A 16,370-nucleotide genomic window follows, 5' to 3' on the forward strand; every position below is an offset into this window, starting at 1 on the left:
ACCCTGATCCTACTTTCTCAGCCTCCCAAATGCTGGGATTACAAGTGTGTGCCACCACTCCTGGCTTTATGAATATTCTTTTTAAAAATATCTGTTAAAAGGTTGAAGCTGTTTATAATTGTAAAAGTCTTGTAAAAATACCAAACAGCCTTGTACAGCCTCACAATTAAAATCTTTGCTACATAGAATATCACATACCCACTGGGCATGATGTCACAGGTTTGTAATCCCAGTTCTTGAGAAGCTGAGACGGGAGGATCACAGGTTCACAGCCAGCCTAGGTATTTAATGAGGCCCTCTGAAACTTAGTGAGACCCTGTTTCAAAATAAAAAATAAGCCAGGTGTGGTGGTGCATACTTGTAATCTCAGCATTTGGGAGGCCGAGACAGGAGGATCTGGTGAATCCCTTTGCAATTCAGTGGCTACTTAGTGAATCCCTTTGCAATTCAGTGAGACCTGATTCAAAATAAAGAATAAAAAATAGGGCTGGTGGGGTATAGGTCAGAGGTAGAACTGGTGATCCCAGGACTGCAAGAAAAAATAAAAAATAAAAAATAAAAAATAAAAAAATAAACAACAACAAATTAGGGCTGGCGGTACAGCTTGGAGGTAAAAATGCTCCTGGGTTCAACCCCCCATACCACACACACAAAAAAATAATAATAAAATAAAATAAATTAAAAAGGGCTGAGGGTATAGCTTGGATTGAATGCCCCTGGGTTCAATTCCCAGTACTGAAAAAAAAATCACACATCCAAATTATGGCTGGAACTTTTCCAATATTAAGAAAGTCTGGCTTCCTAGAGCCAATTAGAGTTTTGCTGGAAATTCACTTTTTAAAAATAATATTTGGTAATACCACGTGGTTTTTAGCTTTGGATTGGTGACACCCAAGGGCAGAAGCTCTCAAACATTCATGCACATAGGAATCATCTGGGGAGCTTGTTAAAATGTAGGTCCCTGGGCCCCAGCCCTCAGAGGCTTGGATTTAGTAGGTCTGGCAGGTAGCTAAGAATCTGCATTTTAACAAAAACTTCACTTTGGCACCTTCAAAAAGTTGCAAGGTTCAAATGAAAATTTCTGCCCTTCAACTGAATTTTAAAAATACTCTTTCACTTAGCACAAGTAAGTATTGTGAGATTTAATAATAATTGAGCTTCATACTACCAAAGAGGTCAGTAATAAGTAGTCTAGAATCCCTAGGTGTAAACTAAGATATAACATTCAAATGAGCAGACTTGAGTTAGATTTCTTTCAATTAGAAGTTATTAGTTACACAATTTCCATTTCCAGGTCATCTGTGCACCTACAGATGGTATTAGATAAGGGAGGTAGACAAGGCATAGATACCTAGGGAATTTCACAAGGTTCTTTTATAATCATTTATTGCCTACTGTGCCCTTAATGATGTTACTCAGGATCCCATTAGGTTAGCTGTGAATATAGTAATTGGTCCCCAGACAATAGCTAGGGGGAGTCAAATCTTGTAGCTCCACCCCATTCCCCTCCAGCTGGAGATAAGATAGAAACTGTTGCTTGTAATCTTCAAGGGCATTTTCCTTTCTGTGTATAAGGCACACTGTGCTCCAAAGGACATTTCTGAAAACACAGCAGGCGTCCCTAGAGAGTCCTCCTCCTCTAATTCAAGCTGGCACTTATGACCTACTTTTGAAAGTAGTTTGAAAATCCCATCAAACACAAGTGATCAGAGCCCCCACTCTCCACCTGCTCTTCTGTAGAGCCCCTTGTTTCCATCTGTCCACCGTAACAGCTCAAATATATTTTGGACAGGGTTTCCCCCTACCTTTGTTGATACAGTCAAGATGAGGCATTTGTAGCATCTGGACTCAAAGCAGCTCTACAAAAGAAGATGATGTCAGTTGGTTCTTTATGTATATAGCAAAAAAGGATCATACTTATTGACATGGAGGTTCATATTCAAAGAATTAGCATCCTCAGCCACAAGGTTATTACTCCCTTGGTGGAATGAATTTCTGCATTTGTGGTTCGTGTAAGTTCCAGGCCTATGGAACTTCTCTGGTCTTGAGTTGTGGATCCCCTCTTGGTATCTTCTGGCTGCTCTAGATTGAGACCTGAAGTAGTCCTTGTCTCAATTGAGTTCTCCTTCCTGATCACTGTTGGGGCCCACTCGGCAGGACCGAGGTGGCACCCAGGCTTGTTGCCAGCGTGGACTCAAGATGGCGCCTGGGCTTGCAGCCAAGTCACGAGGCTCACGAGGCTGGCGGTGCCCTGAGCCTGCGCAGTGAGCCCTATCAGGCGCCTTACGGATAATTAGTGACGCAACGCCTCGTGCTACCACCTGCCCGCCCAGGAGAAGGTTAAAAAGCGCGCATGCCCTAGCGGGAAGGAAGGAGAAGGAGAAGAGGGTTGGTGGACAGGAAGAGCAGTTTCTTGGCGGACTGCTCTGGGCTCCGAGCTGCGACGGACATGTTCGCAAAGCCACCACTGTGACCGGTGTGTGCTGCAGCAGAGACGTAGAGTGCCACGGAGGAGGGTTGGTGGAGTGATGAGGGAGGAGATAGAAGACTGATGTTGTTTTTACCTGAGAGGGCGTTGAGAGAGCATTAAAGAGGAATGGTAACTGTATAAGAACCTGGGGTAATAAAACTGCTTGAGGAAGATCGAGTAAGAGTCGTCACTGCGCGCGACAAATGGTGGCCCGTACGGGGAACTTCGCTTTGATCAGAACCTCGGCAGTCCCGGGCAGCCGGCTGGTAAGTACTCCTTTGACTCCGAAAAGGGAGGAGGAGGCTCCATTAAGGAGGATATTTTTTAGTGTTTTCCCCGATCAAAGGGGGCTCCATTAAGGAGGATATTTTCCCCGATCAAAGGGGGCTCCATTAAGGAGGATATTTAGTAAATAAGGCTCGCGGATAAGCGAGGCTCGCGGAAAAGCGAGGGACAGCGCTGTATTTTCCCCGATCAAAGGGGGCTCCATTAAGGAGGATATTTAGTAAATAAGGCTCGCGGATAAGCGAGGCTCGCGGAAAAGCGAGGGACAGCGCTGTATTTTCCCCGATCAAAGGGGGCTCCATTAAGGAGGATATTTTTTAGTGTAAGCAAGTTATTTCCCCGATCAAAGGGGGCTCCATTAAGGAGGATATTTTCCCCGATCAAAGGGGGCTCCATTAAGGAGGATATTTTTTAGTGTAAGCAAGTTAGAGAATCGGGCTGGTCCTGATTCGACTCCCTCTCCTAATCCGCCACCATAGATGGAAGACACCTGAGGTTAGTTGGAAAAGGCGCCTAATGTGTAAAGGATAGGTCAGAAGATTAGTTCCTAACGTAAGAGTTGTAAACTGCTGCTTGGTACTGTAGAGATGAGTTGTTTTCTTTAAGATCTTTGGGGAATTATTTCTACTTTCCCTCTTCCTTTACCTTGGTTAATGATAGTTTAGGTTGTTTTATTGATACCTGTTTTCTGACTTTCTGCTATGCTTCTATGCATCCTTGGAGAATTTGGAATTTCTGCTCTTATTGCTGTAATTGTGGCCTCTGTGGCCGTGGCAGTTATTGCAGCCACTATGAATGCTCTATCCTCACATGTGGCTGCTGGCATGGCTCAGCAAGCTCAATTATCTGGACTATATGTATAACGTATGTGCAGTATCAGAATTTCTCCCATGCAGGCAATTTGTTTCGTCAATTAAGCAAGACGCTTCTAGGAACTTGGAGCCGTGAATTTGAACACACCATGATTGAGCTATGAGCATCCATCGCTGCAATTAATTCTACCCGCGTGGAAGTCGCCGCAGTACAACAATGAATGGACTTAATACACGGAACATTGGGTTTTTTAAAAGACTGGGGTGGCATGGCGTTCTGGGCATTCTTGCTGGTGGTAGCATGATGTTTCATGGTTGGATATATCAGGCGAACTCGACAACGCGCACTGCAACAACAGCGCATATTGGTGCAAGCTCTGGCAGCCCTAGAAGCTGGCTTATCTCCCCATGTATGGCTCAGTATGCTGGATCGGTAGTCAGTGACGGGTAAGATCGTCCCCGGGACCTTTCAACCTAAGACAGGGAAACAATCATGCTATTGTTCTCCCAATGACGGGTAAGAATGGTCCTTGAGGGTCGGCAACCTAAGACAGGCACGATCCCGAGCCTTATTTTAATAAAACAAAAAGGGAGATATGTTGGGGCCCACTCGGCAGGACCGAGGTGGCACCCAGGCTTGTTGCCAGCGTGGACTCAAGATGGCGCCTGGGCTTGCAGCCAAGTCACGAGGCTCACGAGGCTGGCGGTGCCCTGAGCCTGCGCAGTGAGCCCTATCAGGCGCCTTACGGATAATTAGTGACGCAACGCCTCGTGCTACCACCTGCCCGCCCAGGAGAAGGTTAAAAAGCGCGCATGCCCTAGCGGGAAGGAAGGAGAAGGAGAAGAGGGTTGGTGGACAGGAAGAGCAGTTTCTTGGCGGACTGCTCTGGGCTCCGAGCTGCGACGGACATGTTCGCAAAGCCACCACTGTGACCGGTGTGTGCTGCAGCAGAGACGTAGAGTGCCACGGAGGAGGGTTGGTGGAGTGATGAGGGAGGAGATAGAAGACTGATGTTGTTTTTACCTGAGAGGGCGTTGAGAGAGCATTAAAGAGGAATGGTAACTGTATAAGAACCTGGGGTAATAAAACTGCTTGAGGAAGATCGAGTAAGAGTCGTCACTGCGCGCGACAGATCACCACCAGCCAGACTGTGCCATCATGATTTTAATTATTACGTGGTGCCTTTTAAGTGATTTCTGTCATCTATCCTATTTACACTGGTGCCTTGGACTCTTTCTAAAATCAGCCTGCACTTTCTGTGTTTCTCATTTCTTGGCTAGATGTCATCCAGTAGGATTCTGAAGTGTCAGGAGTGCGTGGTGTACGAAGTCTCTAGGAAGATCAGCTGAGGACTGTACGAATGAGTATTATAGCCTGCGCTATAATGGAGCCTGTGCAATGTCAGATCTGCCACTTAATTCATTGTCTTGACTGGGTTAAGTAAATTTACTTCGATAAGCATCAATCCATCACAAGTAAAGTGGAAGTGACAACAGTACCTTGGCATAGGCTGAAGTATTAAATGATTGAATGTATGAACTATGGGTAGTACATATAGAATAGATACCATGCCCAAGCCTGAGATTCTGAGCAAATTGATCTGAGGTTGGGCCCTGGCATCTGTATATTTGGAAAACTCTAGGTGATTTTAATATGCAGCTTGGATGGAGAGTCACTGGACTGGATGATTCTGTCTAGACTAATAAGCAGTGTCACAGACTTGTATGCACGTGCTTCCTGTTCTATTATTTTACAGTCTAAATTCTGTCTAAAGAACACTGTAGGAAAGCAGGCATTATTTTAAATGCTGAATGCATGACATTAACAGTAAGCACAAACGAGATTCACTTTATTCTGGTAGATTTGTCATGATTCTAAGTCAAGCAGTTTTTCAATGGAAAATGTAAAAAGGAACTTTTAGGCTGCTTTGACTCTGTCTTACAACATCATACAGAAATCTGTCTCACAAGATAATGTAAATCAGTTAACAAAGTCAAGATACATATGCTCATGCAGAATAGAAAAGTAAATTGTGTATGTGGAGTCTGGTGAGTTGTAATGAAGTGGGTTATCAGGTGGTGACTTAATTGTACTTTGAATGAATTAACACTCCTTAAAAATGGAAAATTCACACTCAGCTTTATCACTCTTTTCAGTGAATTGGTGGCAGCAATCAAAAGATCAAAGTACATTTCTAAAAAAAAATCCAAGTGGTTCATATTAAACAATAATGGATATCAGAAGCATTAGGGCCCTATCATGTGATGTCGCTAATGCTCCCTATAATATTCCCTGCAGACAAATTAGGAAAATTCAGAGAAGTAGAAAAAAATAAAAAATCACCTGCACTACTATAACCCCAGATTCCATTAAGAACTTTATATACCAATTCTTCTTACACATATGCATATACTAACTCACAAACACATACATGTATAGTTATATGTGAATGCATTATAGAGATATCTATGCATGCATGCATTGGATTAACTTCATATCATGCTACAAATAAAAACATATTTTCCAATATCAAAATCACTGAGATCACTTTGCAAGGCAATATTTAAGCTTTATCCTTCTCTTTAGTTATATATGATATATAATATACTATATATTATAGTTTATTGATATATAATAAACATGATACTGTATACATAATAGTATCAGTTTATAATAAAGGATGTAAATGAAAGGAAATTGATGTTTCCCAGCGTTAAGAAGCCAGACTAAGAAGAATAATGCGTGTTATTTCAGAATATCAATTTTAATTTATCGTTGAAGTATTTGTGGAGAAGAGTTGAAAAACACAGGGATATAAAATTATTTGTGAAGAAGGTATAAAATCTCAAAAATGCTTCAGAGAGAACTTGTTTAGGCACAATGATGTTTTGGGGAGTGGCTTGATGAGTGTCTTAATTGTATGAATGGATTTAAGAAGTGCTAAGTATGTTAAGAATGTAAACATAGTCCCTGTTATGGTTTGAATGTATCTTCCAAGTTCATGTTCTGGGAGATTAATTTTCAGAGCAACAGTATTGAGAGGTGGGACACTTACAAGGCGATAAAGATACGAGGGCTGTGCTGTCAGGAATGGATTAATATTGTTATTACAGGAGTGGGTTGTTGTATAGCAAGTTCTGCCTTGTCTTGTCTCTCTTGCCATGTTATGACATTGACAGAAGAACCTCACCACATGTGGCCTCTCAGTACTGAGCCTGCCAACCTTGAGAACCAGGAGCCAAATAAACTTCTGCCCCTTAGAAATGACCCAATTTCAGGAACTCTGGTAAAACACAAAATAGACTAAAACCTTAAAATCTTAAATCCTTTTCTCTTCTGTCTTCCAAAACTTATTCCAAATTTCCACTTGTTTAATGTATTTTTCTGCCACATAGGAATTTTAATTATGAAGAACAGAAGAGGAGCTACTGATGATGTTTCCTTTGTAGATATATGTAGAAAATATTGAGATGTACCTGGGTGCTAAAGTGAAGGGCAAGCAAACCCCTCACTTAAGAGTGTAGTGAAGGCTGCGTTTGGTACCCGTTACATTTTCCAACTGGGCCCATGCACCTGCCAAACACCTGCTAAAAGATCATCTTTTGATTGCCAGGGCCTCTGCATCACTGGCCAAATAATTTGTGGGGCTGAGTGCAAAATAAATCTTGGAGTTCCTCATTTAAAAAACAACACAGTTGAAAGATACATTTTTCCTATTCTTTCATTAAATTAATTGATCAATTTGTGTTGCTGGGGATGGAAACTAGGGGCATTCTACCTTCGAGCTACACCCCCAGCCTTATTTTTTATTCTTTATTTTGAAACAGGGTCTCAATGAGTTGAAAAGGGCCTCACTAAGTAGCTGAGGCTGGCCATGAACCACAATCCTCCTACCTCGGCCTCCCAAATGCTGGGATTACAAGTGTGTGCCACCATGCTCAGTTCCTATTCTTTTATACTCTTTCACTCAAGCTGTCATGAATTTTTTATTTATTTATTTTTGTTTTGACACTAGGGATTGAACCCAGGAGTATTCTACCTCTGAGCTATAACTTCGACCTTTTTTATTTTGAAACAGGGTCTTGCTAAGTTGCTGATAGTGTCTCTAAGTTGCTGAGGCTGTCCTCAAACCTGCCATCACCCTGACTCAGGCTCCTGAGTACTGGGAGCACAGGCATGTGCTGCCACACCCAGTTTGTCATGAATGTTTTTATTTGCTGTTCACTCTTGCATGTGGTTGGGTGTGGGGATACCTGCCAGGCAAATGCAGATTCTCACAGAGCCTCATCCTGGAACTAAGTGCCCATACCATCCACTGGCCACAGGGTTCTCCTCCTCCATTCATTGGACCAACCCATGACATGGCAGGTGGCAGAGAGGCTGTGTCAGGAATCTCCTCTCCTCTTGTTCTCAGTGCCAGTGGAAAACCCAGGGTGGCTGAGGATCCCCAAGGGTAGCGTAACTTCTATGCTGAGAGTGCTAGATACCTGGTTTGGAGGCGGGTAGAGATTCTCTTCTATCCATAGCTATGAAAATAGCTGTGGTGCTGACAGCCATGTCCCAGTGAGATAGCTTATGCAGCCACATTACTTCCTACCACAGCTGTAATCAGCAGCAAACTGGATGAGGACAAAGATGAAGAGTCTGAGGGTCCCAAGGTGCCAGGGTGTAGGGAAGTGAGCAGGTAAGAACCCATCTCAGCACACCTGACATGCCCTGTCTGTCCCTTACCAGGGGGTGGGCTAGTCCAGTAAATGACAGCTAAAAATGATATCATTAAAACTAGGAATTTGCTGGCCTTCTACTAATAGTTGTACCACATTTTGCTGCTTCTACCCAACCTATTGATCCCTATAAATTTTACATTGATATGTACAGATTATAGGGATAGAGTCTCTTTCCAATGGAACCCTTCAGTGTACAGACAAAAGTTAAGTACAGATGTGAGGTTCAAGTTCCAGCACCTAGGAATTATAGACTAATTTTGGAGCATGGACAAGAAACTTCCCTAAAGTGTAGTTCCCTTTTCTATGGTCAGGGGGATAGTAATAGTACTTACCTCATAAGTAGTCCACTCAGGGTGCCTGGCTATTGGTATTGGTATTGGTTCATATATATATAATCTATTTTTGCTTTTTCCAGTAAGTACAGGTAGCCTATGAAGTTTCAAGGGTACTTGGGACAATTAACTTAAACCAAATATAGCATCTCTCCAGCTCAGTGGATGGTCACATTTTTAGAATATAGGAGTTGGTGAGCTCCTAACTTAAGTTTCCCAAGTGTAACAGAGACTCCTCAGTATCTATCTTATTTCTTTTTAGCAACTGACCCTGCTCTTTGTCAGCTTTAAGAGGACACATGGACATAAAGCCCAAAACTACAAGCCCACAGCTGTCTCACAACTACCTGTGGCCATGCTTCCTGCCAATAGAATGCGCCTATCTTTTGCTACCCCTTACAAGATAAATACTTGCCCTCTACTTCCCCTCTTCCTCCTTCTCTCCTCTAGGAATGTGGACCCACCATGGATACAGTGGTGGACACTTTTACCATGTGAGCTAGGCCACACTCTGAAGATTGGCAGAGCAATATGACAGTGTTAATTTGACTAAGCCAGGTGTGGGGCCTACATTTGTAATCCCAGTACTTGGGAGGCTGAGACAGGAGGATTGCAGGTTCACAGCCAGCCTCAGCTACTTATGCCCTCCACAACTTAGTGAGACTTTGTTTCAAAATAAAAATAAAAAATAGGGCTGGGCAGGTAGCTCAGAAGCAGGGTCTTGCTAAGCTGATGAGTGTCTCTCTAAATTGCTGTGGCTGGCCTAGAACCTATGATCCTCCTGTATCAGCGTCCCAAGTATTGAGATTATAGGCATGCATCACTGTACCCAGCACAAATATTGTATGTCAATATGGATTACTCCATTTTAATGTGCTTTTGTGTTATTTTAACGTTTTATAACCACATTGCTTAAAAATATTTTCTTATAGCATATATATATATGTGCATACATGTACATGTATAGTATGCATACACGTTTATATATGCTTGGAAAATTCTGGAATACTATTTTGACAGTGGTCATCTCTTAGAAGTGCACCTGGGAATAATGTATTAAGAGAGGGGAGACCTTTCGCTTTTTGCTTTATAGACTTCTGATTTGTTTGAATGTTTGTTTTTACAGCAAACATGTGCTACTTGTAATTTGTAGCATATGCTAAAAGCAGTATATGGCACATTTTAGCATTTTGTTTTATTGCCAGAATATATTTAGAAGGGTAGAAAGAAGTGCATTTAAAAATGTGTCAGATTTGGGGGGGGGGTCTTATCTACAGGAAGAGATACCCTAGAATACAAACTTCTATCTCCTGTGCCTCAACTCTCAGAAGCAGACCCTCTGACAATGGGCAGATATAAACTTCTGAGATGAAGCCACCATGTCAGGAGTCCAACACTAAGCCCAGCTCCTGGCCTGCTGAAGGTGTTCAAGAGTATTTGTTGAGTTTGTTGGAAGCCAGTGCAGTGTTTAAGTGATACTGACCTCGTAAACTTTCACTTTTCATGATACTTTAGGTGTTGTTTTGTTTTGTTTAGTGAGAGGGTTGTGAGGCAAAAGAAGGTGATTGATGAGATGCAAGTGGTCAATGTCTGGAAACAATAAAAGAAAGATGTTAGCCTTTTAGGCCAGCTGGTATTTTTGTCTGCTTTTAAAACGGACCCAATATTTTTCAAACCACTAATGAATAATGTTACTATATCCTAATTGTTCTGTGAAGCTCAGAGTAAATGACCTAAAACTCAGTAGGAATGACTCAACCAAGCAAGAAAAATTTACTTGGAAGACCAAATGTATTATAGGGAAGTGGCACTGGTGTTAATCACAGGTCTGATACTGAAACTCTCTGAGTAATCTACATTAGAGTCTACACTTTCTTGCTGATTAGACATTGCCAACAAATGATTATCAGTGATCATTTCTTTGGCAGCACAGGCAATCGAGTATAGAGATGCAAAAGTGAAATCCTCACCAAAACGGGACCCCTTTGACTGATGTCCAGTACTATTATAAAACGGCACTGCCCTCAAACAGTAGCAACCAGCCATATGCGGTGACTGAGCACTTGAAATGTGGCCTGTTTCAACTCTTCGATACACACAAAATTTAGAAGACCGAGCATGAAAAGCAGAATGTAAACTATTATTAATATTATCAAAATATGATTGATTTCATATTGATTTTATGTTGCAGTGGTAATATTTTGAAGATGAGAGGCTGAATAAAAAGCATTATTAAAACTTCACCTACTTTTAAAGCATTTTTTTCAAAGTGGTTACTAAAATATTTAAAATGACCTTAGGTGGCTCACCTGTGTTTCTGTTACTGCTGGTAAAGAAGGTTGAATGAGAAGCAAATCAAAAATCAACAGTTTTACCTCCTTTATTCCCAGAGAAGAGAAAAGAATTCCAGAGAGGGGAAATGTTTTGTTCAAAGACTCACACCTGGTGGGGAAGAAATAAGGCGCTGAGCGTCTACCTTCTGGGTTCTGTCTCAGGGTCTCTAGTTTATACAGCTGGCTGCTAATGGAAGATTTGAGGCAGAGAAACAGGCTTTGTCAGGACATTTACACATTGGATGCTGTGTTTTTTTAACTTCTTAAGACATGGGAAATAGTTTAGAGATTCTGGAGATATTGGATAGCATCAAGAGTAGGTAGAGACTAGGAGACTTTAATCTTCCATTTTACACACCTCTGTATTGTTGGTAAACTGTGGGCTTGTTTTACTCTTAAGAAAAAAGAAACCTGGGGGATGAAGGAAGAAGACCAATTAAGATTAAAGTAATAATTTTAAAGAGCCGTGGCTTGAAATAATTCAGTCTGGAGATATTTGAAGTGGCTTTTCTACCATTACCACCTTTCACATCTGTAAACACCCTTAGTTAATTTGGTTAATTCTTCCTGCACTCTGTGGATTGTTTTATTTTTTTTTTACATTACTAGAGCAAAATTAACTGGTACAAACTAATTTTTGAAACTGCAGCTGTAGCTTGGAAAAACTTGTTTTCCCTACTTTTTGTAAGCAGCAGGCCCATAAAAATGATTAGTGATTTGTTTTATGAGAATTCAAGTTCTGCTTTCTAAAGGGCACTTGTCAACAGACTAGATGTTTCTATTTGAAGCCATTTGCTACAGTCATCTTTGAAATTTTTTAATTCCTCAGGGCTTTCAGAGCTGTTACTTCTAAAGGCAGATTCTTAGAACACAAGTTCATTTAGCTTTAGAACATACACAGACTCCTTCTCAGAGCAGCTGTGCTGAGTTCCTGAATGACGAGATGATTTCCCAGCATATTTTATAGCCACACATGATTCCTGGGGGTAATCTAAAACACAAATTATTTTTATTTTTACTCCTTTATTGTATGAGAGAAAAAAATAGCTAGTCCATGGGGTAACGTGTACCGCAGCATTTTCTATTTTAATACCAGTTGCCTTCAAGCACCTGCTGACTGACTTTTTCAGCCCCTAGTCCTCGACCTAGTGCACTATCTTGTAACCCAAGCCAAAGACAGATGCAGGTTGCCTGTACTTAACATGAATCCTGAGTATGTGTGGATAGGGTTATAAATTCTCTGTTCACCTTTTATTTTTCAATTTTCTCTTTGTATTTCATCACTTACAAGCCTTTTCAGCCTCTGAAACAAACAAAAAAATAAGCCGGTTAGATCTTTCTTTCTTTCTCTCTTTCTCTTTCTCTTCACTAGCTAGCTCTCTTTCTTTCTTCTTTCTTTGCATGGTGCTGGGGTTTGAACCCAGGGGCATTCTACCTCTACGCTATATTCCCAGTCTTTCGTACTTACTTACTTACTTACTTTATTTATTTATTTTGCGGGTCTGGGAATGGAACCCAGAGGCATTTGACCTCTGAGCTACACCCCCTGCCCTATTTTTTATTCTTTATTTTGAAGCAAGGTCTCACTAAGTTGCAGAGGGCCTCACTAAGTAGCTGAGGTTGTCGGTGAACAGCGATCCCCTGGTCTCAGCCTCCCCAGTGCTGGGATTACAAGGGTATGCCACCACGCCCGGCTTTTACTTTTTTTTATTTTGAAATAGGGTCTCACTAAGTTACTGAGCACTGGCCTCAAACCCATGATCCTCTTGTCTCAGCCTCCCAAGTCCTGGAATTACAGGTGTGCATCACCACATCTGGCCTGGTGTTATTTTCTCTAGCCATTTTGTTGAGACAAGTGCAGAGGCTCTGAAAAAGGACCTTTACATTAGATTTTTAAAGAGTTATTTTTCAAATATATAGTCAGATATCTGAACCCATCTAGGAGATGAATAATTATAGTTTTGTTTATTTATTTATTTATTTATTTATTTATTTGGTGGTACTGGGGATGGAACCCTTCTACCTCCGGGCTACACTCCCAGACTTATTTTATATTTTTATATGGAAACAGGGTCTCTTAAGCCAGCGAGGCGGGCTTCGAACCTGCGTGATCATCCTGTCTCCACCTCCCAAGCGTGGGGATTACAAGCCTGCACCACCACGCCCAGCATAGTTTTGTTTGTTTGTTTGTTTGTTTGTTTGTTTATTGTGGTACTGCAGATTAAACCCAGGGACATTCTACCTTTGAGCTACACTCCCAGTCCTATTTTTAATTTTTATTTTTGAAAGAGAGCCTGAGTTGCCTAAGATCTCACTAAGTTGCTGGCCTTGAACCTGTGATCCTCCTGTCTTAGTCTTCCAATTACTGGAATTACAAGCATATGCCACCAGGCCTGGCTTAATTATAGTCTTTTGGAGTCTAAAATCTACTTTCATTTATTTCATAGTCATAATTTAAGTGCCTGCTCTGTGCCAGGGCAGGGCCACATCCATGAGAAGCAACCTTGACCCAGTGTAGAGTGCTGCACAGAGGTCTTGAACTCCCAAGGAAATGACAAGGGCCTGATGGAGAAGATGAAGGTGACAGGTCTGGGTGGAGAAGTGGGTCTTCCTCCTCTAGAAATAGCAAATTACTGCATAATCAGCCTGATTTTGCCGTAGGGCTTCTCCTTTTCGCTCTGAGCCTCTAAATTCCTGAGGTGAGAGTTCAAGGCCTATGGTCTGGAGTGTGGGCCTGTCCCACACTCTAGATGCTAGAGCTTTTATCTGTAACCCAGTGCCTGGGCCCTGGTCTCAGCTCTGTCACAAACACCAGCTCGGTGATGCCACCTTTGCTTTCTGATCTGCAGAAGGAAGGCAGGGGACTCCTTTTTCAGAATTAAAATGTTATTCATGCTTAAGTGAAGAGCTAGAGATAGAATATCTTCTCAGCTTCCTTTTGTGAATGAAACAGTACTAGAGCAGTCGCTTCAGTCACACCAGCGGTGTCACACAGTGTGAATGGCAGAGATATGCAGGCGCCAGGACCCTGCTCCAATACAATTAAATAAAAATTTCTGGGAACTGGCACCTGGGGATGAGTATTTTTTTTTTATTTTGTACTAGGAGTGAACCCCCAGGGGCATTCTGTCTTTGAACTATACCCCCAGCCCTTTTAAAAAAGATTTTATTTTGAAACAGGTCTATATAAGTTACTGCATCCTGGCCTAGAACCTGCAATCTTCCTGTATCAGCCTCCCAAATACTGAGATTATAGGTAGGCACAACTGTGCCTGGTGTGATGAATGTTTTTGAGAAGCACAACTGCTAATAGGCAGCCCTTGTTGAGAACTATGTTAATAAAAGCATCAGGCCTTTTATGGTTAAATAGAGAATGTTTCCTGGGGAGCTCATGAATAATGCTCAGAGTTGATATAATTAAGTTATGAGGGTTGTGATGTCACCAGTAGATAAATCCATTGAAATGAATTTACTGGGTGGTAACCTAGGCAGGTAGGGTGTGGCTAGAGAAGGTGGGTCCTTGGGGGTGTGCCCTAAGTACAGTGCTGTGGATACTGAGTTCTCCTTCCATATACATATCCTGTGAGTTCTGTTACTCTAAGGAACCCAAGCCCTGAGTGAAAAATAAAAAATTTGCCACTTATTAGTTGTAAATCCACGGGTAGCTCACTTAATCTCTCTGAGCAACAGCTTCCTTATCTGTGAAATGGGTACAAAATTGTACCTTGCTCAAGGTAGTTATACAGCACATACGGAATACTCAATGAATAGTAGTTGAGATGAGTCTGTAGCTGTTCGTATACAACAACTAATGGCTACATGCAACTACTTAAATTAAAATGAGATATAGTTAAAATTTTGGTTCCCAAGTTGTGGTAGCCACATCTCAAGTGCTTAGCAATTGCAGGTGGCTGGTGGCTAATGCATTGGGCAGCAGAGATGTCAAACATTTCTTTCATCTTAGAAAGTTCTACTAACTAGCAAGTGCTAATCTTACAGGATCGACTTCACTAGGACCCAGGATTGCTCAGAGAAAATTTATTTTTAACTTTATTCTGGAAAACTTAACAACATTAGCACCTGCCAGGTAAACAGCAGTCGTTTGGCTTGGGCAGAGGAGTGAAGGGAATCCAGGAAGTACCCTGTATGTGGGGATTTTTCCTTCTTGTTCCTATATATAGATAAATAAGTTTACCTAGAAGTAAACAAGCAGTGGGTACATCCAATCGATTAGACAAATTATGATCTCCTCTCCCCTCCTCCACCCACTGTTTCTGCGGCAATACTTAACATTTAGTCCATTTGTTGAAGTAGAACATTAACTTTTTTTCTGCTCGGCTTATTACTATGACAGACCTTGTATAGTGAAACAGCTGCTGGTGTGTGTGTGTGTGTGTGTGTGTGTGTGTGTGTGTGTGTGTGTGTTTGGTAGAAAGTGGAAGAGGAAGAGACAGAAGGTGGAAAAATGAGCTGGCATTGGCATGGGAAGATACTAAAGAAATATCTATCAGTGAGAAAAGAAAGACTGGAGATAGGCTGTGTTTTATGATTTAATCTGTAATGAGCTCTTCTGTCCTAAAATGTCTTTGGTATCATTTAAATTTTCTCATAGTATGTAAGAGCACAGGTTCTGAAGTCAGACAGCCTGAGTTCAAACCTCTCTCCAGCATTTACTAGTTGAGTGATCCTAGGAAGACTATTTAACCTTTCTAAGCCTCAGTTTCTCCATCTGCAAAATGGCAAAATGGGGATTAATGTTGATCTTTACAGCTCATGAAATTACCCCAAGGATTAAATTACACTATATATCATAAAATTACACAATACATACTTTATAACATATGTTATAGAAAAATGATACTACATACATAAAGTTCTTAGTCTAATACTAGCTAAATGCTCAATTAATTGTTTAAAAAGTATCCAAAGAAAGAGAATTTTATTGACAGTCGACAAATGATAGGACACTTGCGACTTCAACAAATATAAAATATACATGTTCTTCACATCAGTTTTAAACCAGTCTTATCCTTTTGTGGTGTCTTTTGGGATGAGTAGGCCTGTTTCTCAAAGAACATTTTTAGCTCCTGTGTTACATAAATGTTCCACCGTGCTACTGTACTTGTTTAGTTAAGCACAAGGCCCAGCAGCTGGGGAAGTGTCAAAGTCTGAAGAGCAGATAGGCTCTTGATTTGTGCTACCGTGTGTATGAGATTGCTAATAAATCCAAGCAGCCTTAAAAATGAGGAAGGCAGTTGCTCTTGCCGAGAAAGCGACCACAACCAACCTCTTGAACTCACTTTATGTTTGTTTTGTCTTCCTGAAATGATGTTTCTGCTGGCAAAGGGGCTTTATTATTATTTTTGAATATCAGAAAACGTGACCTATCCTTTGGGTGTTCGACTACTTA

This window comes from Muscardinus avellanarius (assembly GCF_963383645.1).
Source record: "Muscardinus avellanarius genome assembly, chromosome: 1".
NCBI lineage: Eukaryota > Metazoa > Chordata > Mammalia > Rodentia > Gliridae > Muscardinus > Muscardinus avellanarius.